The sequence below is a fragment of the Bos taurus genome, chromosome 6, assembly GCF_002263795.3.
Source record: "Bos taurus isolate L1 Dominette 01449 registration number 42190680 breed Hereford chromosome 6, ARS-UCD2.0, whole genome shotgun sequence".
NCBI classification, from domain to species: domain Eukaryota; kingdom Metazoa; phylum Chordata; class Mammalia; order Artiodactyla; family Bovidae; genus Bos; species Bos taurus.
Genome location: NC_037333.1, coordinates 59,947,282 through 59,972,215, shown reverse-complemented (window position 1 = coordinate 59,972,215; position 24,934 = coordinate 59,947,282). Strand labels below are relative to the sequence as shown.

Here is a 24,934-nt window from a genome sequence, read left to right as displayed (position 1 = left end):
TTTGCCTCTTCAAGATTATTCCTAAATATTTTGTTCTTTTTTGATTCTGTTATAAATAAAATTGTCTTTAATGTTCATTTTGGATTGTTTATCATTAGTGTATAGAAATGTAACTGATTTTGGTGTGTTGGTTTATATTCTATAACTTTGTTGAATTTGTTTATTTTACCATTTTTTTCCCTGAAATTGTTAGTGTTTTTACATCTGTGATGGGTTTTAATGTTGTCTGTGAACAGAGATAATTTTACTTCTTCCTTTCCAATTTGGATGCTCTCACCCAGCCTCCTGCCCTGACTTTTTTCTCAATTGCTCTGGCTAGGACTTCCAGTATTATATTGAACAGAAGTGACAAGAAAAAAAAGTGCTAAGAGTGGGCATTCTTGCCTTATTCTTGATCTTAACAGAAAAGCCTTCAGCTTTTCACCACTGGGTATATTGTTAGTTGTGATCTTTTCATATAAAGCTTTTATTTTGTTGAAGTAGTTTTCTTCTGTTCTTAATTTGTTGAGTGTTTTTATCATGAAATAGTGTTGAATTTTCTCAGATTTATTTTCTGCTTCAATTGAGATGATCATGTGATTTTTTTTTTTTCCTGTTCAGTGTGGTGTATTACACCGATTGATTTTCATATGTTGAACCATCTTTGCATTCCACCAATAAATCCCACTTCTAATATTCTGTTGAGTTGTTTACCAGCATTTTGTTGAGGCTTTTTCCATCAATATTCATAAAGAGTAATGGTCTGTAGGATTTTTTTTCTTTTAAAAAACACTGTCTTTGGTGTCAGTATAATACTGGTTTCATAGAATGAGTTTGGAAGCGTCTTTATTTTTTTTTTAGGAGGACTTGGGAAGGATTGATGTTAATTCTTCTTTAAATGTTTGATAGAATTTGCCAGTGAAGCCATTGGTCCTAGGCTTTTCTTTCTGAGATTACTGACCAATCTTGTTATAGGTCTGATTTTCTTTCTTCATAATTCCATCTTGGTAGGTGTAATTAGAAAGATACCTATTTTGTGATATCTAGGTTATCAAATTTGTTACCATACAATTGTTCATAGTACTCTTTTATAATTGTCTTTAAATTCTCTTTTATAATTTCTTTAAAATTGGTAGTAATTTCTTTTTCATTTCTGATTTTATTTGAATCTTCTCTATTGTTTTTTAATCTAAAGTTTTGTCAGTTCTGTCGGACTGTTAAAGAGCCAACTTTTGGCTTTGTTGATTTTTCTGAGATTGGCTTTTATGACTTTTATTCATTCTTACACTACTAACCAAATGGATATTTATATTAGTTCAATATTAGACTTCTGTATTTTGTTTTTGTCATTTTGGCAGTGAATAAGACCCCTTTACCTTATACATGTAGGTGTATGAAGGGTTTAAATAATTATTGCTTTTAAAATAATGAACTTGACTCTCTTTTTCTTCTTGGGTGATATTTTTCTTTCACAGCTTATTGTACGTTTGTTCTTAAAATTTGTTGCATTGTTGTGGTTACTGTCTCAGGGACAGTTTAAGTACTGTCCCATGATTTGGTTTCCAACTGTGAAGTTCCTTATATTTTCTTCATGCCAAACTGATAGAAGTTCAGATGAGATTAGTTTTCATTATTTTAAATAAAAAAGCCAATTATTTATGAAATGGATGAACCTAGGGAGGAAAACTTAGAGGGCTAGTAGGTGAAAAGCTAAAAATTTTAATTCTGCTTTTGTGAACCTTGACATTTCATTCACTGATGTCAACTTACTGCCTCTTCCCATCTTACTCCCTCATGCATAAATTTGAGATTACCAAAATTCAATCAGTTGCCCTCTCTGTGATTATAAACCAATAGAAAGTTTCAGCATTACTTTCAAGGGAATGCCACTCAAAGCCAATCATTTCATAGCCCCCATTCCAAGCTAGAAAATCTTGTCTAGGCCTGTTGGTTTCTTAATTACTTCTTGATAATCCATTCACTCAAGTCAAGGCTATGGTCTTTCCAGTGGTCATGTACAGTTTTGAGAAATGGACTGTAAAGAAGGCTAAGTGCCAAAGGATTAATACCTTTGAACTGTGGTGCTGGAGAAGACTCCTGAAAGTCCCTTAGATAGCAAGAAGATCAAACCAGCCAATCTCAAGGGAAGTCAACCCTGAATGCTCATTGGAAGGATTGATGCTGAAGCTGAAACTCCAGTATTTTGATCATCTGATGTGAACAGCCGACTCATTGGAAAAGTCCCTGATGCTGGGAAAGATTGAGGGCAGAAGAAGCAGAGGGTGTCAGAGGATGAGATGGCTGGATGGCATCACCAATGCAATGGACATGAACTTGGGCAAACTTTGGGAGATGGTGAGGGACAGGGAACCTGGCGTGCTGCAGTCCATGTGGTCGCAAAGAGTTGGACACAACTGGGTGAGTGAGCAACAATAATCTATTTCCATTTGGACCACAGATATTTGATCTCAGAGGTACAATGAAGACTTGACTCCTGTTGTATGATGTCCTTGTTCCTTTTATTATCCTAGTCTCTATATAGACTTATTTGTGACTCAAATAATTTACTTTGTTAAGAGATTTCTATCAATTTCCTCATAGATTTGTTAGTTTCTTGCCTAATTTTGATTTTACAGTCGCTTTATTCTGTTTATTCTTTATTTTTTCATTGATTCTAAGACATAGATCTTTCACATCTTAACATTCTTGATATTTGATGTATCTTGCAGTTGCTGACCATCTACAACTATTATTGGCAGCACTTTTGTTTTATTCTTAGTACATAAAATAGTAGTATATCTTCCAGTAGCAGTTAGATTGATGAAATAAGTCGCTATTAATAATCATTATAACAATTACCATTGGACACAATGTTAAAATGCTACAAGAATTTGTAAATGGCAGGATAGTTTTACAATAGGATTATAAATGATGATATAAATATTAAGTATTACAAAATGTTTAGAGTGGAGAAATCACCTATAAACTCCAAGTCTAAGTACTTAAGTGTTTTTATGTGCATTTCTTTCCACTTTTCTTTTACGTATATATACATTTTTATTTGTCCATAGTTGTAGTATACATCTTCTTTTGACCTTTTATATTTTATTATTGTTATATCTTAATTTTCCTCTGATACAGGCCTTCATATTTGTCACTTTTAGTAGTTCCATAATCTATCCCATGTTTGACCATAATAAAACAGCACATTGCCCAATTGATGAAGACTTAGAATATTGCCATTTTTCCTATGATAAACAATGCTTCAGTGAATGCCTCTTTTGTGTATTTTTTGATTCTTAATTTTGACCATTTTCTTAATGAAATATAGCTTTGTAGAAACCTCCTGAACTTTTGTTTTATTGTCAAGAATCAATCTTTGTATTCAGGAAAATCACCAAATAAATATCTACTATTGTAGTACTTACCATTCATTCATCCATTCATCGTTAATATATTGGTTGTTTTGTGTTCAGTTGTGTAGAGCTAAGTATTAAAAAAGTTCTGTAGGGTGTACCTCTGACCTGTATTGTCTCATACTCCAGTGGGAGACTCAGACTGGTCAAAAGTAAATACAGCAATTTAATGAGTGAGGTCAGAAAAATATGGTACGGAAGATGTGGTAAAGTTGCTTAGTTGCATGAAGTTACTTTGACAGTATTGTTGACTCCTATCCTTTGATATAAGAAGAGTGGATATAGTCATTTCACGTAAGATTTTTTAAAGTGTGTATACTAGGCTTAATAATATGGCAGAGATGGGTCCCCTTTGACCCGTCCAACCTCTTGTCCTTCACATGAAGTCTCTCTGGGGGCCTGTGGCCCAGTGTTCATCAGTGCTCCACGGGTCGTGTGTCTGCAGTCTGTTGAGTCCCTGCTGGCAGCAGGCGTGTCACATGCCTCATTCCTCGTCCATGTCTACTACAGACTGCTGTGTTTGTAGTAAATGTTGGAGGATTGGTTTTCATTTGACTTGCTTTCAGTTACAGTTTTTCCAAATGAGCAACAGTGTTTCACCATTTTATACTTTCTTTAGAATGTCACTGGTTTAGTTTACACTGTGTGATATTGATTTATTCAATGCCATTTTAATTATATCTTGCCATATTTGTTGTTGGGACTTCCCTGTAGCTCAGATGGTAAAGAATTTGCCTGCAGTGCAGGAGATCTGGGTTCGATCCCTGGATCGGGAAGATCCTGTGGAGGAGGGCATGGCAACTCATTACAATATTCTTGCCTGAAGAATCCCGTGGACCAGAGGAGCCTGGCAGACTACATACAGTCTGTGGGGTCGCAAAGAGTTGGACATGACTGAGCGACTAACACCACCATATTTGTTAAAAAATTTAGATTAAGAAGGTATTTGAGAGATTATATAATCATAGAGAGATCTTTTTTAAAAAAAGTATATTTATTTTCAGCTATGCTGGGCCTTTGTTGCCGCATGGGCTTTCCTCTAGTTGCAGTGAGCAGGGGCTTGCGGTGCACGGGCTTCTCACTGCGGTGGCTTCTCTTATTGCAAATCATGGGTTCCAGGTGAAGAGCTTCAGTAATTGAGGTACCTGGGTTCCTCACTTGCAGTCTCCAGGCTCTAGAGCAAAGGCTCGGTAGTAGTGGCACAAGGGCCTAATTGCTGCACAGCATGTCGAGGTCTTCCCAGGCCAGGAATTGAACCATGTCTGCTGCCTTGGCAGGCGAATTCCTATCCACTGTACCACCAGGGAAGCTCTATATAGAGATTCTTACAGTAAAAGTTAAAAAAAAAAAAAAAGTGCTACTTAATGATGGTTGAAAGCATAACCTACACAGGATGAAATAGAACCCCTCATTTCTGGATGGTCTCTTAAGCCATTGGAGAAGGGGAAGAACAAAGAAACACTTCTGTATACCTAAATATTAATTCAGGGTTTGGACACAGTGGGTTTTGGAAATAGCAGAGTTTCACCGTTTTGAAATTCATTAGCTAGCTATGAATTTGCCTCCTTTATATTATGCATCAGAAGCTGACCCTTATTTCAAATTTTCTCAAAAAAGTAGTCGTGGAAAAAGCTTTTGAGACTGGTTTCTTGGAATCCCGCTGCCTTTCTCTTTTGATTTCTGAAACTGAAGGAGCAGGATTGTGCTTTGTTCTGTACAGAGCTGTGGTGATTAGATTGCATATTTACTCTGATACATACACATGTTGCCGTGTGGCATCACTGTCCATTGTAATCCCAAAGAAAAACAGGGAGTGGGGAGACAGCGAGGCGGTTGATCTGGGATTGACTAAAATAAATTTATCTCAGCTTTTCAAAACACTGCATGAGCACAATATAATTCACTTGGACAACTGTGGAATGAAACTCTTGTTTTAGCAGCCATTAGATATTTCATGGGAACTGACGGCACAGGAGAATTTATGGTAAAGATGCTTTGGCAGTTGAGAGAATTTGAGGTAGCATTTACATCACCAACTGAAATACAGTTAATTTTTTTCCAAGGTGACCTTATATCCTAACTTCTGTGACTGAGGAATTGATCTCTTGGCAAGTCTTTGTGAAATAACACCACAGAAAGGAAAGTTATGTGCGTACATCAGGCTTTGCATTTATTTTGTAAGCTTTCTTTACAGGGTGGGTATAATCTTGTTCTGTACAATTAACAAAAACTGTAGCTATACTTTGTCTTGAAGCACTTCCTCATTTTCCAAAAACAATGCCCACCACACAAAGAGGCTTTCTTTCTTTGCATCCACATTTCTGTTAATGTCATCAATGCATTTGACTCTCTTATGAGGCCCTTTTGGTCAGATCAACAGTTCATTCCAATCTATCTATCTTAACTTCTAGCTTCATCTGCAAAATTTGTGTGGTTAGCCCGACACACATGCAGATAAATTGCCTAGGGTTCAGCCTTCTCAGTCTTGGGACTAAATATGCTACAGCAGGCTGAGCTGATGGATGTAGCTTTTCAGCAATATTGATGTTTCTACCGTTGAGTATAAATCTTTGCATGCCTTGGTTTGCATTTTCATATTCATGTGCAGTTCTTGACCACTGGTTTTCAAACGGCTTCATCTCTCAGAAAGCTCTGTGTTGAGTAGAAAGACAAAGAAAATTGTTCTACCTCACCCACTGCTCTTCTGCCCACTCACAACAACAAAAATCATGAGCACAAGTCTTTTGCCAAATGTGAGTAGTGACAATTCACAAACTGATTACATTCTCATGGCTTAATGTAAAGTCAGCTTGTGATTTTGTACTTGGAGTGTGTTTTCTAGTGGGAGAAAACAAAGAATAGATGAGCCCATTGAAACTTTTAACCCATAACATTCCAGCAGTACAGTTTTATTTGTAACTTAAAGCTTAACCTTCCCCCATGTTTCCCCGTGGAAAAATGTCCTTAATTCTGCTTTAGTATCATAAGGAACATAAATGTTTCATTCTTAACTTCAGTAGATGGTTACCTATCTCCACCTGTGTATTCTGGGGCAGTGTATCAGGCAGGGTTCTTAGATAGATGCAGTAGAGACTGGCTGAAGGGTTTACACAGGAAAGTAATTTGTTGAGAAGATAGTGGGTAGTTTCTAGAACTGCTGGAAGTTGGGAACAGGATGGAGCAATTAGACACTACACAGCCAGATTCATACCCAAGGTTATATGCTATGATTAGTTCAATGCAGGGTGGACTCGATCACAGATCCTGAACACAGGCTCATGCTAGTTTACACTGACCACACCACTGGGGCCAGACTTTTGCTACCAGATCTGTCGCCTTACCTGCCTCTGGGCACTAGATGTTGTTGCTGTTGCCCTCACCCGTGATAATTTACTCCTGCCTCTGGGTCCAGCTCTCAGTGCAGAGCTGGCCAAAACTAGGTCCCATGCCTTAGCTGCAAGGGAGTCCAGGAAGGTCCAGCCATTTTTGTCTCTATGTTGAAAGGTGTGTCTCTTCAATACTCATATGATGAGAAATTTCTCAAATATAGGAAGAGAGTTCTGATGTTGAACATTCTCCATCCTTCTTCCCTCTGTAAGGACAAATCTTCACTATAAGAAAGCACAGTAGGGTCTCTGGTAGATAAGGAGTGGACAACCTGTTTATCCACTTGCAATTGTGGTTAATGACTCTATGATCACAAAGATGGAGGAGCCCCCCTTGTGCCCTGGTATCCAGGGAGCTTTCACCACGTGTTGACAATCTATGTGTAATTGATCTCTCATGCAGTGCTCCTTACTAGTTCAAGGTGAAATGCACTCAATTGAATTTTTTATCAATTTGGTTAACTAGGAGGAGACTAAGATTATCTGTTTTTTTAAAATTTATAGTATAAAGTGAAACTTCACATCATCAATTTGTGTTTGATTAGGTGGTTTATATATTTTATTCATAACTTTATACCCTTTTAAAAATGTATTTTTTGTGTGAAGTAATATTGGGTTGGCCAAAAAGTTCATTTGGGTTTTCCATTAGATCATATAAGAAAACCTGAACTAACTTTTTGATCATCCTAGTACATGTATATAGGTTACAAGTTCCTGCTTGTGTATTTGCTCTATCATTTCCTGTTTCTCAGAAGCAACTGCTTTCAATTCAGTTAGCATTTCTTCTGACATTTACTTCCATGTAGCTAATATCTTTATATTGATATTTCTTGATTTTTTTTCATTTTTAGACATTAAATATTGAGTTTCTATTAAGGAAGAGAAGGAGTTAGCTTTCTTTTATACTCCTTCCCTTAAATACCTGCTTCTCACTCTCTGAGATAGTTGTATCTCCATCAATATTTTCCATAGCTGAGTTATGCAGTGGCTTTGTTTTCTTTTTTGTATAGTATGTTTAAAAAAATCTTTGTTTTTTTTTTTTTTTTTGGCTTTCCATTCTATTTATGTGCTACTTATTCATCCCCAAATTCTCAAATAAGGTCAAACGCAACGGCTTGGCTCTCACTTCTTGTGTGTGTGTGTGACGTTTTTCCGGGAGCCTTCTGTTTGCCTGCTCCCTTTTGGACTGTTTGCTCTTGAGGCCTTATGCACAGCTGTTGACCTGGAATTTTCCTTTACTACCATGTTGGGAATTCTTGATTGACCTGTTTACTGAATAGCATCTCTCCTGGTTTCCTTTTTCTTTGGGGGGAGGCACATTGCCCACTTGCTTCTTGAGAGAGAAGAGTGTATATGATGTAATTTTTTTGTGATCTGGCATGTGTGAAGATATCACTTAGTCTCTCCTCACATATGATTGATACAGAATTTAAAGTTGGAAATTATTTTCCCCGAGACTTTTGGAGTCCTTGCTTCATTTTCTTCTACTTCCAAATTTGCTCTTGAATTGTTGGATGCTTTTCTGAGTCTGGTTATTTTATATGTGACTTTTTTTTTGATGTAGGGGGTAGCTTGTAGAGTCTTTTACATTTAATCCCCTAATGTTTCATATAACATGCCTTGGTGTGTAACTTTTTTCATCCATGGTGATCATTTTTGCGGGAGGTAGTGGATGGTAATTTTCTTACCACTGTTTTCTGTATTCTCTTTTCTGAAACTTACTTGTCAGACACACTGGAACTTTTGTATTTTCCCTCCAACTTCCTTATTGTTTTAAAAAAAAATTCCTGACCTCTATCCTTCTCTGATTTTTTTTGTTGTTGTTGTTCTACTCTTGGGGCACACTTATCTCTATTATCTTCTATCCCCTATAATTTTTAATTTCTGTGATCATAATATTAATTTCCAGTAACTCTTTCTTGTTCTCACAATATTTCTGTTTTATAGCATCTTATTTTTTTTATTTATGGGTGCAAATATCTTTTTAATAATGGATATGAAGTGTTTTCCTGCTCCCAGAATTGACCCTCTTTCCTCCTGAAGCTCCTGTCTGTCATGTTAGACTCTTCATCACATGTCCAGTGATCATTTGCTGTCATTTTTATTTATGTGAAGGCTCTGTATGCATGAAGAAGTGGGCAGGCTTCCTCTCACGTCACCTTGGAACCTTACTTACCATAGGATGATTTTCTGTTTTCAGAAGCCCCCTTTCTCTCTGATTTTGGTAACTGTAGATCTCTTCTTGGGCTGGTTAGAAATCCAGCAAAGAAAGTTATTTCCATTTGGAGTGTATGCTTTTGCTCAGTCCTGTATTTCAGAATGGTACCTCCACTCAGTCACCCTTCCTTGTGGTCCTGAGTCCCGACCTTCTCAGGTAGAAGGAGAGAAAGCTGGCAAGTTTCATGGCTCAGGATGGATCTGGAGGTTTGCTCCTTAAGATGTCCTACAAGCGGTTCTCCAGTTGTCACTGCTACCTCCACGCTGCCTTCTCCATTCATGCCCCCACTTTATTATTTTTTTTTTTTTGATTTTTGGATCTTTTGTTATTTCAACTTTATTGAGGTATATTTCATATACAGTTATAAGATTTTAAAAGTGTACATCATGGTATTTTGATACACATTTACATTTTAAAAGGATTTCCCTGATGTAGTTAATTAACACATCCATTACTTCACATATTTTTCTTTTTTCTTTTTTTTTCGGTGAGAACATTTAAGTTTTGTTCTCTTAGCAAATTTCAGTTATACAATACAGTGTTTTCAACTCCAGTCACCATGTAATTCATTTTATAACTGAAAATTTGCACTCTTTTACCAACTTCTCCCCATTTCTCCTATCTCCAGCTTTTGACAACCTGATTTCTAATCTATGAGTTTGACTTCTTTTTTTTAGATTTTACATATAATGATACCTGTAGTATTTGTCTTTGGCTTGTTTTTTTTTTTTTTCCTTTTTAAAAAAATTTTTTTTTTAAATTTTATTTTATTTTTAAACTTTACAATATTGTATTAGTTTTGCCAAACATCGAAATGAATCCACCACAGGTATACCCGTGCTCCCCATCCTGAACCCTCCTCCCTCCTCCCTCCCCTACCCTCCCTCCGGGTCGTCCCAGTGCACCAGCCCCAAGCATCCAGTATTGTGCTTCGAACCTGGACTGGCGACTCGTTTCATACATGCCATTCTCCCAAATCTTCCCACCCTCTCCCTCTCCCACAGAGTCCATAAGACTGATCTATACATCAGTGTCTCTTTTGCTGTCTCGTACACAGGGTTATTGTTACCATCTTTCTAAATTCCATATATATGCGTTAGTATACTGTATTGGTGTTTTTCTTTCTGGCTTACTTCACTCTGTATAATAGGTTCCAGTTTCATCCACCTCATTAGAACTGATTCAAATGTATTCTTTTTAATGGCTGAGTAATACTCCATTGTGTATATGTACCACAGCTTTCTTATCCATTCATCTGCTGATGGGCATCTAGGTTGCTTCCATGTCCTGGCTATTATAAACAGTGCTGCGATGAACATTGGGGTACATGTGTCTCTTTCCCTTCTGGTTTCCTTGGTGTGTATGCCCAGCAGTGGGATTGCTGGATCATAAGGCAGTTCTATTTCCAGTTTTTTAAGGAATCTCCACACTGTTGTCCATAGTGGCTGTACTAGTTTGCATTCCCACCAACAGTGTAAGAGGGTTCCCTTTTCTCCACACCCTCTCCAGCATTTATTGCTTGCAGACTTTTGGATTGCACCCATTCTGCCTGGCGTGAAATGGTACCTCATAGTGGTTTTGATTTGCATTTCTCTGATAATGAGTGATGTTGAGCATCTTTTCATGTGTTTGTTAGCCATCTGTATGTCTTCTTTGGAGAAATGCCTGTTTAGTTCTTTGGCCCATTTTTTGATTGGGTCATTTATTTTTCTGGAGTTGAGCTGTAGGAGTTGCTTGTGTATTTTTGAGATGAGTTGCTTGTCAGTTGCTTCATTTGCTATTATTTTCTCCCATTCTGAAGGCTGTCTTTTCACCTTGCTAATAGTTTCCTTTGATATGCAGAAGCTTTTAAGTTTAATTAGGTCCCATTTGTTTGTTTTTGCTTTTATTTCCAATATTCTGGGAGGTGGGTCATAGAGGATCCTGCTGTGATGTATGTCAGAGAGTGTTTTGCCTATGTTCTCCTCTAGGAGTTTTATAGTTTCTGGTCTTATGTTTAGATCTTTAATCCATTTTGAGTTTATTTTTGTGTATGGTGTTAGAAAGTGTTCTAGTTTCATTCTTTTACAAGTGGTTGACCAGTTTTCCCAGCACCACTTGTTAAAGAGATTGTCTTTTCTCCATTGTGTATTCTTGCCTCCTTTGTCAAAGATAAGGTGTCCATATGTGCGTGGATTTATCTCTGGGCTTTCTATTTTGTTCCACTGATCAATATTTCTGTCTTTGTGCCAGTACCATACTGTCTTGATAACTGTGCATGCCCCCACTTTAGATGTAACTGTGCCTGGACTAGTACTTTTCTGGGGGTCTGTGCCCCACATTGGCTGGCTTCTTCCTGTCAGTTCTACCAGTACACATTTAGTTTTGTCTGTTCCTCTTTGAAAATTCACTCATCATTAGCTCATCTGCTTTCCATTTTCCAAAAATTTTTTCCATCAATTTTCCCCTCTTCCATTCTCCTGTGAGTCTATCCGTGACTCTTATTTAGTGGAATCTGGAGGGAAGGTAGTTAAGAACATAATTGTAATCCACCACTCAATCCTGAAAATCCCTAATCATTAACTTCTCAAGTTTGGTTTTTCTACCTGGATACATGGTTGTCCAGTCCATTAAAGAAGAGTTAATTTGGTTATTCTAGGATGGATTCCATTTACTATATGTTTGTTTCATTCAAGGATTGTTACTCACAATGTCAAAATTGAAATAAGTGTCATCCTTTCTTGATTTGAGTACATACTAGGAGAAAGGGTCAGCTATTTCTTAGGTATAATTCCAAGTCAGACCTCAAACCTGTTCACAAGAATAGCATACAATTTACAGTATTTCAAAGAAATGACTTTCATCCCCTTGGGCTTTCCACGGCTATAATCCCAGTTGGGTCACACTTTCTTAAATCCCCTACTAGTTTGACTTGAGTCATGTCCAAGCTGGCAAAAAACTCTTTTCTCAGGAGCATTTTATGTAGCAGTCCCAGGAATATTTTATGGGCTTCCAGGTGGCTCAAGTGGTAAAGAATCCACCTGCTGCTGCTAGAGACACAGGTTCTATCCCTGTGTTGTGGAGATGCCCTGGAGGAGGAAATGGCAACTCACTCCAGTATTCTTGCCTGGGGAATCCCAAGGACAAAGGAGCCTGGTGGGCTACAGTCCATGGGGTCGCAAAGAGTTGGACGTGCACTCATGTGTGCATGGGTATGCACGCACACACAAACACACACATACACACAGAGAGACAGGTATATTCTGTAGGATACTGAGTTTTCATAAAACGTATCTATAGATTTTATAGATGATTGTCAGACCATAATATCCTTCTTTATTCTTAGGATAAAATCTCAGAATATCCCTTGCAAAATGTAGAAGATTTCATAATGTGCAAAGGCTTATGTTATTGACCTTGTAAACACCACAGCAGAATCAGGGCCAAATATGACCTCTCTTTCAACTTTTTCCTCATATTTTATTAGTTCCCCAGTTTTAAAACATTAAACATTTTTTTTAAAGTTGTTAATATATTAATGTATGTCAAGAATTACTGTAAGATTACTATGGACCTTATTGAACCATTGTTAAGCCAAGAGGAAGCCAATTCAAACTTTAAAGGTTTTTGTATCCTGTAGGGTTTGAATGAAGATAGGGGAATCTGATCTGATTCCCAACCTAGAGTTTGCCAAATCCTTTTTTTTTTCTTTTTTTTTTTTAAGAAAAATGTTGTTTACCTTCACTTGGTAGAATTAATGCTTTTCTGTTTCAGACACCTCATGTTCTTTGTTGACAAATCAAGATTGAGAGTATGCAGAGCTTCTGAGAGGAAACATTCCTAGTTGAAGGTTCCTGTTTTCATCATGATCAGTAAAGAGTGCCAGGCATCTGCTTTGTGCTAAAGCTTACTAGAAGTGTTGCTGCCTCCGGAGCAACAGGCAGGAAGTACTTCTGCCCTTAAAACCAAAAATAGATGCTCTTTCTCATTATCATAGCTTAAAAGATCATCTTTTTTAATGAGATGGGTGCATCCCTTGTGGTTTTCACAGATTTAATGATCAGATTATTTAATGCAGAGCTTGGAGAAAAATAGGTCTGGTGAGACAGACAGTGGAAATTTTCCTGAAAGTTAAAGCAACATCAACTTTGTTCTTTTTCTTTCCATAAATCTTTTTACTATTTCTTTTCTCTTTTATTTTTTATTTACTATTTTTCATGGTACTTAAAGAAATTTTCCTGTCTTATGTTAACATGTTAGTACATGTTAACATGTACTAACATGTTACATAATTTTCACTCTACTTTAACTTCAAAAGATCATCACTAAGGAAAAAAAATTATTTGCAAGAAGATTTAGATGTGTCACTATTTAAGTATACTGTATATAGTCTAAGTTGCTGTAGACAACTCTATTGTATGTTAATGTGTTGGCAGTCAGAAGGAGAGAAATGGCTTCTTTACTGATTTTACGAAGTTCTGTTTGTGTTTTGAAAAGTGGAGCAAAGGGAAATAAAGAGAAGAAAGAATAAGGGAAATAAAGATAATGTATATGAAAGTGCCTTGTAAATTGCTAAATAACATAAAGATGGTAGTTACTATTATTGCAGTGACATAACTTCCAGTGAGAAAGCAAAGATTTAATAAAGAAAAATGGGAAAGGGGGAAAAGAAATCATTTGAATTAAGAAAAAGTTAAGAAAAAAAGTGGGAATATCATAATGCTGGGGGGGCAGAGTTTTATAATCTGTTTTTTTTAACCTGAAAATTCAATAATACTTGTACTTACTGTTTAAACAGTAATGTTGAAAACATTTTATTAACAGGGGCTTCCCTATAGCTCAGAGGGTAAAGAATCTGACTGCAATGCAGGAGACGCAGGTTCGATCCCTGGGTCAGGAAGATCCCCTGGAGAAGGAAATGGCAACCCACTCCAGTATTCTTGCCTGGAGAATTCCATGGACAGAGGAGCCTGGCCGGCTACAGTCTATGGGATTGCAAAGAGTCAGACACGACTAAGCAACTAACACATACAAAGAAAGGTTGTTGAAAATAATTTGGGAAGAAGATCTTATCATATGAGGTGGTGAGAGTTGGATAGAAACCACCAGGCAGATGACTTTCTCAGCTCTAAATAAAGATCTATGTGTCATAGGGCATTAGGTACTGTGTTTCCATTTAATTAAGGTTTAATTTACATTTGCTTATACTGTCTAAGCCTTTCATTTGTTGTTCCTCATACCTTTGCAAGATAGGTATCATTAACCCATTTTACAAATGGGTGTAGAAGGCTAATTGACTTGCCTGCAGCTACTTATCTAGTGGCAAAGCCCTCTCTTCTCCAGGTTTTGAGTTTATTTACACATTTCCACAGATACTTCACATCAGAGCAGTTGATTTAGTTGTGTTCCTGGATGTTCAGCTTACTAAATGTCTCTAAAGGAAGTCCTTGTTAAATAACCATGTGTGTGTGTGTGTTACTTAGTCGCTAAATCGTGTCCGACTCTTTGCGACCTTATGGACTGTAGCCCACCAGGCTCCTCTGTCCACAGAATTCTCCAGGCAAGAATACTGGAGTAGGTTGCCATTCCCTTCTCCAGGGGATCTACCCAACTCAGGGATTGAACCCAGGTGTTCTGCATTGCAGGCAGATTCTTTACTACCAAGCCACCTGAGAAGCGTCATGGCAACTGTAGGAGGTAAATATTGCTATTATTTCCATCTTATAATATCCATCTTATGGATGAGCAAACTGAGGCATGGTCACTTACTAATAACACCCCAGGGCACATTTTGGGTTTGGCTATGTTTGTACTAAATGACTTCCTGTGAGTCTTAAGGAATAGGAGTTGAATTCTATAAGAACCAAGGAATAAACAAAAAAGACATCTTGGCTGCCCAAGTATGGGTTCAGAATGTGAACTGTGTCCTTCAGAGCTTATGTGAAACTTGGTATTTTAAGTTTTAGTTCTCTGAGGCTTTTAAATTTTATTTGGTTTCCAAACTCAGCTGACTTGAGGAAGGGAAAGATTGATACTTGAACAGTAATGCAACTCACCTCCTGATAGCAGGGGAGAGGAGATAACCAAACTTGGCAGGCAAAACATCTCCCAAAATGTTGCATTTGTGACCTTTGAGGGGAGGAGCAGACATCCCTCTGTGCCTGGAAAGGTGGTTTTGCCACTGGCCAGACCACTGACCACTGGCGCTTGTCAGTCGGTTACCAGCAGCACCCACATAGAGCCAGCCTTTCATCCTGTCCCTTTGTCCCATCCATTCATCTTCCACTCAGCCTGACTCCACTTAGCCCTAGACCTGGATCTGTGACTCAGATTTCACCTTTGGGTCTCCTTTTCCTTGGTGTTTGAATTTCAGCAGCCTCTTCCTTTTGGTTCCCAGAATGTCCTGTTGCTTTGGTAGGAACTCCCCATCCAGTTCATGCTGGTAGAAATTGAACATCTGCTTAGTATCCACAGGGCTCCCGTCTTTTCCTCAGTCAATATTTCTCATGTTCTAATAGAGCAAGATAATTGATAGTCATATTGATGATTCTGTGCCACCAGAGACTAATCATTTTCTGGACTCTCTGAGAAGGCATTATCTTTTAGGGGAAAAAAAAAAAAATCCAATATGATTGAAATGAAACCCGTTTTATTACTTAGATGGGTCGCCCTTTAGCTATTATGAAAATCTTCATCATAATCATGTCTTACTCCTTGAGGTTTCTAAAAAGCAGAAATTATACAGTATTATAATGCAGGGTGACACCAGAGAATTATGAGTTACAGAATTTAGCATAAGCAACTTTCTAGTAGCTTGAACCCGCTTTCATAGCAAAAAAGATGTTACATTGAACAAAGCCCTTTAGGAAAATATTTCGCTTAAAAATTTGTCTTTTAGGGCAATAGCAGCAAGTACTTAAGTAGAGTGTAGAGTGATTATGTTATCATAAAATAGTTAGAAAGGGAGATAGCAGAACAAGTGCTTGTTGACATAGAATGTTTATTTTGGAGAGAATTCTTGGCATTTTTGCCCCATGTCAGCATAATAAGAATTTGGGGGAGAGAAGGGAAGCGTTAATGTATTTGTTGAGGATTAATGTCCCTGTAGAGAGCATTTGTGTTAGTGAATATATTATGGGTAGTATCATAAATATAGTAATTAAAAAGTTGCACACTAAACACTTTGTGTACTGGCATAAATATTCCTTTCCTCTCCTTGGTGGCTTGCATTCAAGTGAATAGTGTATTGTTCATCTTGGTCTCCTGGATTCTTTTTTCTCTTTTTGAATAATTAATGTATTTTTGGCTGTGCAGGCTTTTCTCTAGTTGCTGTGAGCAGGGGCGACTCTCTAGTTGCGGTGCTCTGGTTTCTCATTGCGGTGGCTTCTTGTTGCAGGCTCTAGGGTACTCAGACTTCAGTAGTTGCAGCGCAAGGGCTCAGTAATTGTGGCTTGTGGGCTCCAGAGCACAGGCTCTTTCATTGTGGTCATGGGTTTAGTTGCTCCACAGCATGTGGGATCTTCCTGGAACAGGGATCGAACCCATGTCTCCTGCATTGACAGGTGGATTCTTCACCACTGACCCACCAGGGAAGCCCTGGTCTCCTAGATCCTTAATCAAGAATAGAAAAAAGATGGTAATGTTCTAGATCTGTTTGCTTCTCTATATATTGCTGTTCAAATGGGCAGAAACAGTCAGTGTTCCAGGACCGAGTTACTGAGTGATTTTTTTAACAGTTCAGAAGCACAGAGTGCATACTAACAGACAAAACAACCACCTACAATTCCTTACTCTAGGGAACTTTGTCCTTAAAGTTGTCTCCAGACAATACTACAGTGTGCTTCTTGTCATGTGTGAAATGTGTTCACTGTGATCGGTGATACCTCGGAGCTTATGTGCCGTAAAAGAAGTGAGATGATGAATAATACAAATCCATGTTAGGATCAGAATTTTTAAGGAAGCGAGACTTGATTATCTCATTAGGATCTGTTGCCCCAGTGGGTTGAAGCTGAGCGGGTGGCTGTGTGAGTGAGCAGTAGGAGGAGAAGCACCCTGCTGTTAAGAGTAATGATGTTCTGTCCTTCTCACTGAAGGATAACAAAGAAGGCAGATGTAAAGTGGGCAATTTCTATTTCTTTGTGTGCACAAAATGTTTGCACCTACTTATTTTCCCTTTTAAGAGGCATATTGTTTTTCATGATTTCTGAACTCTCTTACTTACACAATATTTATTTATGAGTTCATAAAGAGTTTCTTCTATGGAGAGGAAAGTGAGTGCGATTGAAAGCGATTTGCAGCTTGGCTCTGACATCAGGGTGGGAAAAGAAGGAATAGAAAGAGTAATTCTGTCCTCACCATTTAATTGGCCTCTTTATCTCCTGGTTGTGAGAACTCTTCACTTATATATTGGTTTATTGATTGATTCCATATTTATGGACTGCTTGCTATATTCCCTGTGCCCCAGGGATGCAGAGATGAATGACACAGTCCATAGGCATCTCATGGCTCCGTAACCTTCTCTGTTCTGGCTGACTTTAAGGATAATCATGTGTTTATCTGCAATTCTGATATTCTGTCATCCTCCAACGATGGCCGGTAGATATGGTCACGTAACCAAAACGGACTAGTTCCGGAGCGGCCTTGGAGTTTGTGAGATCACAAAGGTTGCTTGGAGAACAGAAAAGCTACTTTATAAGGTGTTTTCCATCGCATTAGACTTTCTAATGAACCTTGCTACACTTGGCATTGTTGGAGCTCTTTTCAAGAGCCAAGCTACTCCACCCACTTCCAGACTTGCCAGAAGCTGAGGTGGGAGCGTGGGCAAGAGACTGGAGCAGGGTGACATCTTAAGGGACATTTCACTAGGAAATCACGGGCAGGTGCCACTGCCAGCGCCAGCCTCCTCCTCTTGCCTTTTCTTTCAGATGCCATGACTTCATTCTCATTAGATTAGTCTGAATGGAAGCATCTTAAGAAGCCTGTAAGATAGTGGGTCGTGGTTTCGCTTAATGAAACTATGTGTAAATCTTTGGAAAGCTTGGCGCTGAGATAAAAAATCATTTTAAGAGGTGAATTCATCTGAATCTTTTGCTCGTGTGCTGTTTCTTTTAGTACTACTAGGTTCTGCTGTGGGTGTGCTGATCTTGCAAATGCCCCTTCCTGTCTTGATTTGTACTGGCTATGTTTATTTACCTTAAAACAGGGTTAGGCTACTTTAATTTTAGAGGATAGCCCAATATCAAGATTTTCAGGATCTGTGGCATCAAACCATTTGTGTGTCAACTTATTCTTCGCAAAGAGACATGGCAACTATTTTGTCTACAATGTTGATGTCATTTGGTCCATTGCCTCTAATATCCCACCAATGCTGTTACCTTCAAACTTACCATAACCAGGCTTGTTTTATTCCTTTAGTTCTACTATTCTTCTAATGTCAGAGGGTTGTGGATTCCGCTTCCTCTTAAGGTCAGCTCTTTCATTTGTCATCCTAACCCTTTTACCCACCTTCTTTGGGTCATTATCCTGTTCTTATCTCTCCCTCTTGAACGCTCACCCTTTCTCTCTCTACTGATTCCTTCAGCTAATCAATCGACTTCCATTAGCACCAGTCTCTTCCAACAACTGCTCATTCTCCTTTCTCTTCTCTCACTTGCTCTCTTATCTCTGCCTCCACCACCTCAATGAAACCACCTTCAATCAAGGGGGCCCATGGCTGCTGAAGTGTCAAATCCAAAGCTGTATTTTTCATTTCTTGTCTTTAATCATCTCATTGTCTTCCGTGGTACCTCTCTGACTGTCTTCTTTGGTCTTTTTCACAAGGTCTTTTTCCTCTCCCTATTATTGTGTTCTCTAGGCTTCTGCTTTTAGCACTAAGCCTCCAGTTGTCTCCCTCTACCCATATTCCCTCAGTGATCTCACCTGCTAATCTAATTTCTGCTACTTTCTATGTAATAACCACTTTTATGTTCTGCTCAGGTTTCTTTGCCAACCTTCACACTCAAGAATATCTGGAAGTGCTCACCCAAATCTTCTACATCTCAGTTTCTAATGCACCAAACTAAACCCACTGTCTTCCTTATTAAACTCGTTCATTCACTAGTATTCTTTACCTCTATTGTCGCTGTCATCCACCCACATGGAGTCAAGTACCATGTTGTTCTGCTTTTAGCATCTGGATGTTTCAAGTACTAACTCTTCTCCCCTTTTTCCTTCACCACCTACCTCCATGCCCTAATCTTACCCGTTCCTCTCCTACCTGACAACCAAACTGGCCCTACTGGTCTCCTTGCCTCTGCTCTGCCCTCGGTGAATCCATCCAGAAAGTAATGAATCTGAAACTCAGATCTGATCCCTCAGTGGCTCTCTGCAGCCAGTTCAAAGGTTTTGAATTTGTATACAAGGGTGCGGTCTGGCTCCAGCTTCTTTCCTGGCTTCACCCTGGAGAGTCTAGCAACACTGAGTTATGCTATGCAGTTTCTTACTTCTGCCTTTTCCGTTGTCCGGTCTCCCACTCCCAGCTTGGCTGAGTCCTACTCAGCCTGAGGACATGCTAGGCTCCCTTGTATTTGAAAGTCTTCCCTGCTTCTGTATTTCTGGGCTGCTTGCCATGAATCTGAGTCACTGTGTGCATCCCACTGCCCTTTGGGGATCATTTGTGTGTGTTTCTCGGTCCCAATAGACTTTGCTTTCCTTAAAGACAGAGACAGTGTCTTATCTCTGTAGCTCTCGAGCCTGGCACTGTGCTTCACATATAGGAGGTGTCCAATGAATGATTTTTAAGTGAAAAATTGATAAGGACATTGAATCAATTTGTCTACAAAACTGGGCAAAAGTAATTCATGCAGAGTAGTACCTTTACAAGGGGGCATGAAGTAGGGCTTCTGGGGTCCTGATAATGTTCTGGGTTTTGATCTGGTGTTCAGTTTAAGAAAATTCATTGAGCTGTCCATGTGTGGTATGTGTCATTTTCTGTATGTTTTACTTCAATGAAAAGTTTTTAAAAATTGGATATTTTTTTTTGCTCAATACAGAAAATCTCATGTCTCCTTTCAAGCTTTTCAAGTTTTTATAGGGTATGAGTTTAGATGTCACAACAAAGAGCCAGGCTAGTGCTATTCCTTGATGTGAAGGAAGAGTGAGATGAGAAAGCGTCAGTGTGGGTGGGGTCATCTCGTTTTCTCAAGAGGGCCAGTGAGGGCCAGCACTGATGGACAGACTTGTGGTCACCTGTACTTCTGTCACACTCAGTAGAGGGCCCACATGCTAATTATCAGCATGCTCTGGGCCTTCCGGCAGTGGCAGGGAGACTTCATCTTGGATGTGACCATGAATAATTCATCAACCTGGTTATCTGGAAATTTGTGGTCATCATTAGCATTTTAATGAAAAAAAAAAAGCAATCATTATCCTAAATCTTTTATTTTTTTTCTCTTTTTTTTTTTTTCTTTTTGTCTCCCTCCTATAACAGCTTAACCATCTCAGTCTTTCCTGAGTACTTGGAAACTGCCGGGGTCCCTGACAATGTGCTGACTGGTCGTCGCTATGGGCAGACGGTACCCAGAGGCTCACTGTCATCCAGGCAGCTCATGTACGTATGGGATTTGTCTCTCTCTTTTTTTAACCCCCTTTAATTTTCCGTGTAGAATATAGCAGGGTACTGAACTGGTGAAGGTTTATAAGATATACATGAGAGTATTCAGAAATGCAGGAGAATGGATTGCTCTAGGGTAAGTTTTTAATATTGAATGATGGAAAATGTTACCTAAATTAGGATTTTTATGAATCAGTGGCCCTATAAGACAGACCAGAAGTGTGTATCAGCAGTTTCTCTTTTCTGTTTCAGTATATCCACTTACACATAGGTTTTGTTTTTTTTTCTGCTTGTTTGTTGAAGCTTTCCTTTTTCATTGCAATATATAACATTTGAAACAATAGCAATGCCGTAAATTAGAAACACTTCCCAGTGACTTAAAAAATACCTTTGAAATAAAAAAATTCATGGACCTGGAAGAGGTCCTCACGGTATGTCACTGTTGAATACATGTTGGCGAGAGAGTTCCCAACTCTAATATCTTACCATTCTCCACAGGAGGAAAGTGTTGATTCCCCCAGTGATGACTTACTGTGTCTCACAACAGTTCCCTTTTTCCAGTATTAGTCTTTTGGGAATGTCCACAAATGCAGCCTTTTCCTGTTTGATCCCACTCTGATTAACTTAGTAGAAACATGGTCGTTGCGCATTTAATGATCTCTTATTTCTATAAAGTATAGTCTGTCTCAGACTTATTTTTTGCCCCCTTTAGTCTCTAAACCTTAGGCCAGCTCTTTAGGTATTTACTTTTTTTTTTTTTTGCATCCTTTGGACCTCTGGAGTTTTGGCTTCAAATCAGGGATGTGTTTTGGGCAATTCCTTGGAGTGCTTGTGCTCCCCATCCTTCTGTAGTTATGTTTATTCATAGTCACCCTTAAGCCCCATTTCCTTCTACATTTCCTTTTTTTTTTTTTTTTGCCTTCATAGAAAAGTTAGAACCACCCTCAACCCTTCCCCCAGACAATTGCTTCTAAAATAAGCCAGGTCATTAGAAGAAGTAGCGGAAGGGAGAGCTGACAGCAGAGTTGGGGCTCAGACCAAGCACACCAGCGTTAAAGCCACTGGGTGGGAGCAATGGCCTTTACACATCCACTTTCGTATCCTTCAAGGGCATCACTGTATTACCCTAAAATTAGCGATTTTCATAGTGAACATAATCAGAAAAAGTTTACCCTTGTGATACTGTAAGATGGAGATTGGCAAAGGGTGGCGCTTGAGTCAAATCCAGCCCATTCCTGTTTTTGTAGGGACTAACAAGGGTTTTTATATTTTTGAATGGCTACCTGCCTAATCTCTGTTTTTGCTTCTTGGCCCTCAGAGCCTAAAATATCTACAATTTGACCTGTTAAGAAAAAATATTGCCTATCTCTGCCATAGAAATATTTTGAAGGCATGTACTACTATTGAACCATATGAAATTGTTAATATTCAGCTGTTTTTGACCTACAAAAATGCTGATTGCTTATGTGATGGTTTAGTTGCCACATCATGTCTGACTCTGTGACCCCATGGATTATAGCCCACCAGGCTCCTCTGGCCATGGAATTCTCCAGGCAAGAATACTGAAGTAGGTAACCATTCCCTTTTCCAGAGGATCTTCCCCACCCAGGGACTGAACCTAGGTCTCCTGCACTGCAGGCAGATTCTTTACCAACTGAGCCACGAGGGAAGCCTATGATTGCTTATGGTTCAGTCTGATATATTTCGAGGAAATTCTTCCTTTAAAATGGTTAAAATTTTAAAATGTGGGTTCTTGGGGCAGAAGAAGTGAATTACCTTAGGAAATTCACAAGTGTTGACCTGCTCATTTGGGCCAAGCCCAAGAGGGTGTGAGCCAGGCCTCGAGGACCATCAGTGTGCTGGGCCCCGGACTGCTTGCCTGCCCTGGCTCTCTTGCCCTCCCTTCTCTCCCACTCACAGTTGTGGACACTTCCTCCCTTTCTTAAGGAATTGCCATTTAAAAAGTTTCAACAGTATTAGGCACATACGATTATTTCTTTTGGCCTTCTCTCCTTGACTTCCTCTGTTCTCAGCAATGAAAGACATGGATTTTGTTTGTTCTTTTACTCTGTGCCACTCGCTGTATCATGAAATTGCTAGAAATTCTTCGCTTCAAGGGGGATATGCTTTGAAAAGTTCATATTATCATCCTCACTTCACAGATGAGAAAACTGAGGCTTGAAGCAACAGAGTAACTCGACAGGGCAGAGTTGCAGTTTGAGCCCAGATTTACTGCCTTCTGCTTGTGTTCTTTCCTCCCGCCAGACTTTCTAGTGACCTGGTCATCACTTGGGTGATCACTTATTTAGATATTGTCCACTTGTCTGTTCTCCACACCATATCTTTCAGTAATATGGTCTTAGAAGCCTAAAAGATTCAGCATCAAATGATGCTGGTATCTGTCTCAAATCTCCTTTTCTTATCCATTATTTGAACCCAGTAATTACAGGTAATCTGAAGGCCCTAAGAGAGAACTTCAGATAGAAAGAGTATAATAATATAGAAACAGCGCTTTAAAAATCATGCAAGTAATATATGTTTAATATAGAAATTTTTTATTTAATTTTTATTTTATATTGGAAGATAGTTGTTCTACAGTGTTGTGTTAGATTCTGGTGTACAGCAAAGTGAATCAGTTATACATATACATAAATCCATTCTTTTTCAGATTCTTTTCCCATGTAGGTAATTATAGAACATTGCATAGAGTTCCCTGTGCTCTACAGTATTATCTATTTTATATATAGCAGCATGTTCGACTGAAGCAATTTAGCAGCAGCATGTTTGTATTGATTATTTTATATATAGTAGTGTGTATGTGTTCCACTACTCTTGCCTGGAAAATCCCATGGATGGAGGAGCCTGGTGGGCTGCAGTCCATGGGGTCACTAAGAGTCGGACATGACTGAGTGACTTCCCTTTCACTTTTCACTTTCATGCGTTAGAGAAGGAAATGGCAACCCACTCCAGTGTTCTTGCCTGGAGAATCCCAGGGACGGGGGAGCCTGGTGAGCTGCCGTCTATGGGGTCGCACAGAATCGGACACGACTGAAGTGACTTAGCAGCAGCAGCAGTATGTATGTGTTAATCCCAAATTCCTAATTTATCCCTCCCCCGCATCTTTCCCCTTTGGTAACTATAAGTTTGTTTTCTAAGTCTGTGAGTCTGTTCAGTTCAGTTCAGTCACTCAGTCGTGTCCGACTCTTTTCGACCCCATGAATTGCAGCACTGTTTTGTAAATAAGTCATTTGTACCAAATTTTTAGGTTCCATATATAAGTGATATATGATGTTTGTCTTTGTCTGACTAACTTCACTTAGCATGATAGGTTCATCCATGTTGTTGCAAATGGCATTATTTCATTCTTTTTTTTATAGCTGAGTAATGCATGGGTGCTTAGTTGTGTCCAAATCTTTGTGACCCTGTGAATTGCAGTCCACCAGACTCCTCTGTCCATGGAAGTTTCCAGACAAGAATACTGGAGTAGGTTGCCATTTCCTTCTCCAGGGGATGCTCTCAACCCAGGGATCAAACCCCTACCTCTTGCAACTCCTGCATTGGTAGGCAGATTCTTTGCCATTTCGCCAGCTGGGAAGCTCATGGCTGAGTAATATTCCATTGTATATATGCATCATGTCTTCTTTAGCCATTCCTGTGCTGATGGACATTTTTGTTTCCATGTCTTGGCTATTGTAAATAGTTCTGCAGTGAACTTTGGGGTGCATGTATCTTTTAGAATTAGGGTTTTCTCTAGTTATATGCCCTGAAGTGGGATTGCTGGATCATATAGTAACTCTGCTGCTGCTGCTACTGCTGCTAAGTCGCTTCGTGTCCGACTCTGTGCAACCCCATAGACGGCAGCCCACCAGGCTCCTCCGCCCATGGGATTCTCCAGGCAAGAACACTGGAGTGGGTTGCCATTGCCTTCTCCGATAGTAACTCTAGTAGCCTTTAAGTCTTCAAAGCTTCAGCTTTCTCCACTGACTCTGATTTCCATTTTCAGTTCTGGCCCAGGGATTTATTTCTCATGATTTTGACTTGTTTTCTTTGTACTTAAAAAGTTGTTAGATCTTATTCAGTTTTTTCATGTATTTGAAATAGGCAGTCTTTTTTTTTTTGTCATCTTTGCTTACCATATTGACTATAAACTTTACCGCTGCAGTCTGATTAAAGGATTTTTAAGCCTTTTGAATCATCTGATTATAATCCCTATTTCCTTAGAACTTTAAATAGAAGTAGGAGTTAAATAAATATTACTTCAGCGGATGGGTGTTCTGCAGATCCTTTTACTGAGTTGCCTTGTACCTGAGTAACCACACTTGTGTAGTTTAGTGAGCTGCAATCTCAATGATGGACACCTCATTCT

The 24,934-nt window shown here is 38.9% G+C and overlaps 1 protein-coding gene across 18 annotated transcripts in view; it reads left to right on the top strand.

Moving 5' to 3' along the window:
- The window catches only part of APBB2 (amyloid beta precursor protein binding family B member 2), a 384,026-nt gene that overhangs the window by 123,564 nt on the left and 235,528 nt on the right, over window positions 1-24,934 (top strand). For 14 of the 18 annotated variants that reach the window (XM_059887472.1, XM_059887475.1, XM_024993182.2 and 11 more), the window contains 1 exon segment: window positions 20,446-20,565. The exons of 3 other annotated variants lie outside the window; for them this stretch is intronic. The gene's annotated coding sequence lies outside the window, so the exon portion shown is untranslated. 18 annotated transcript variants of the gene reach the window in all.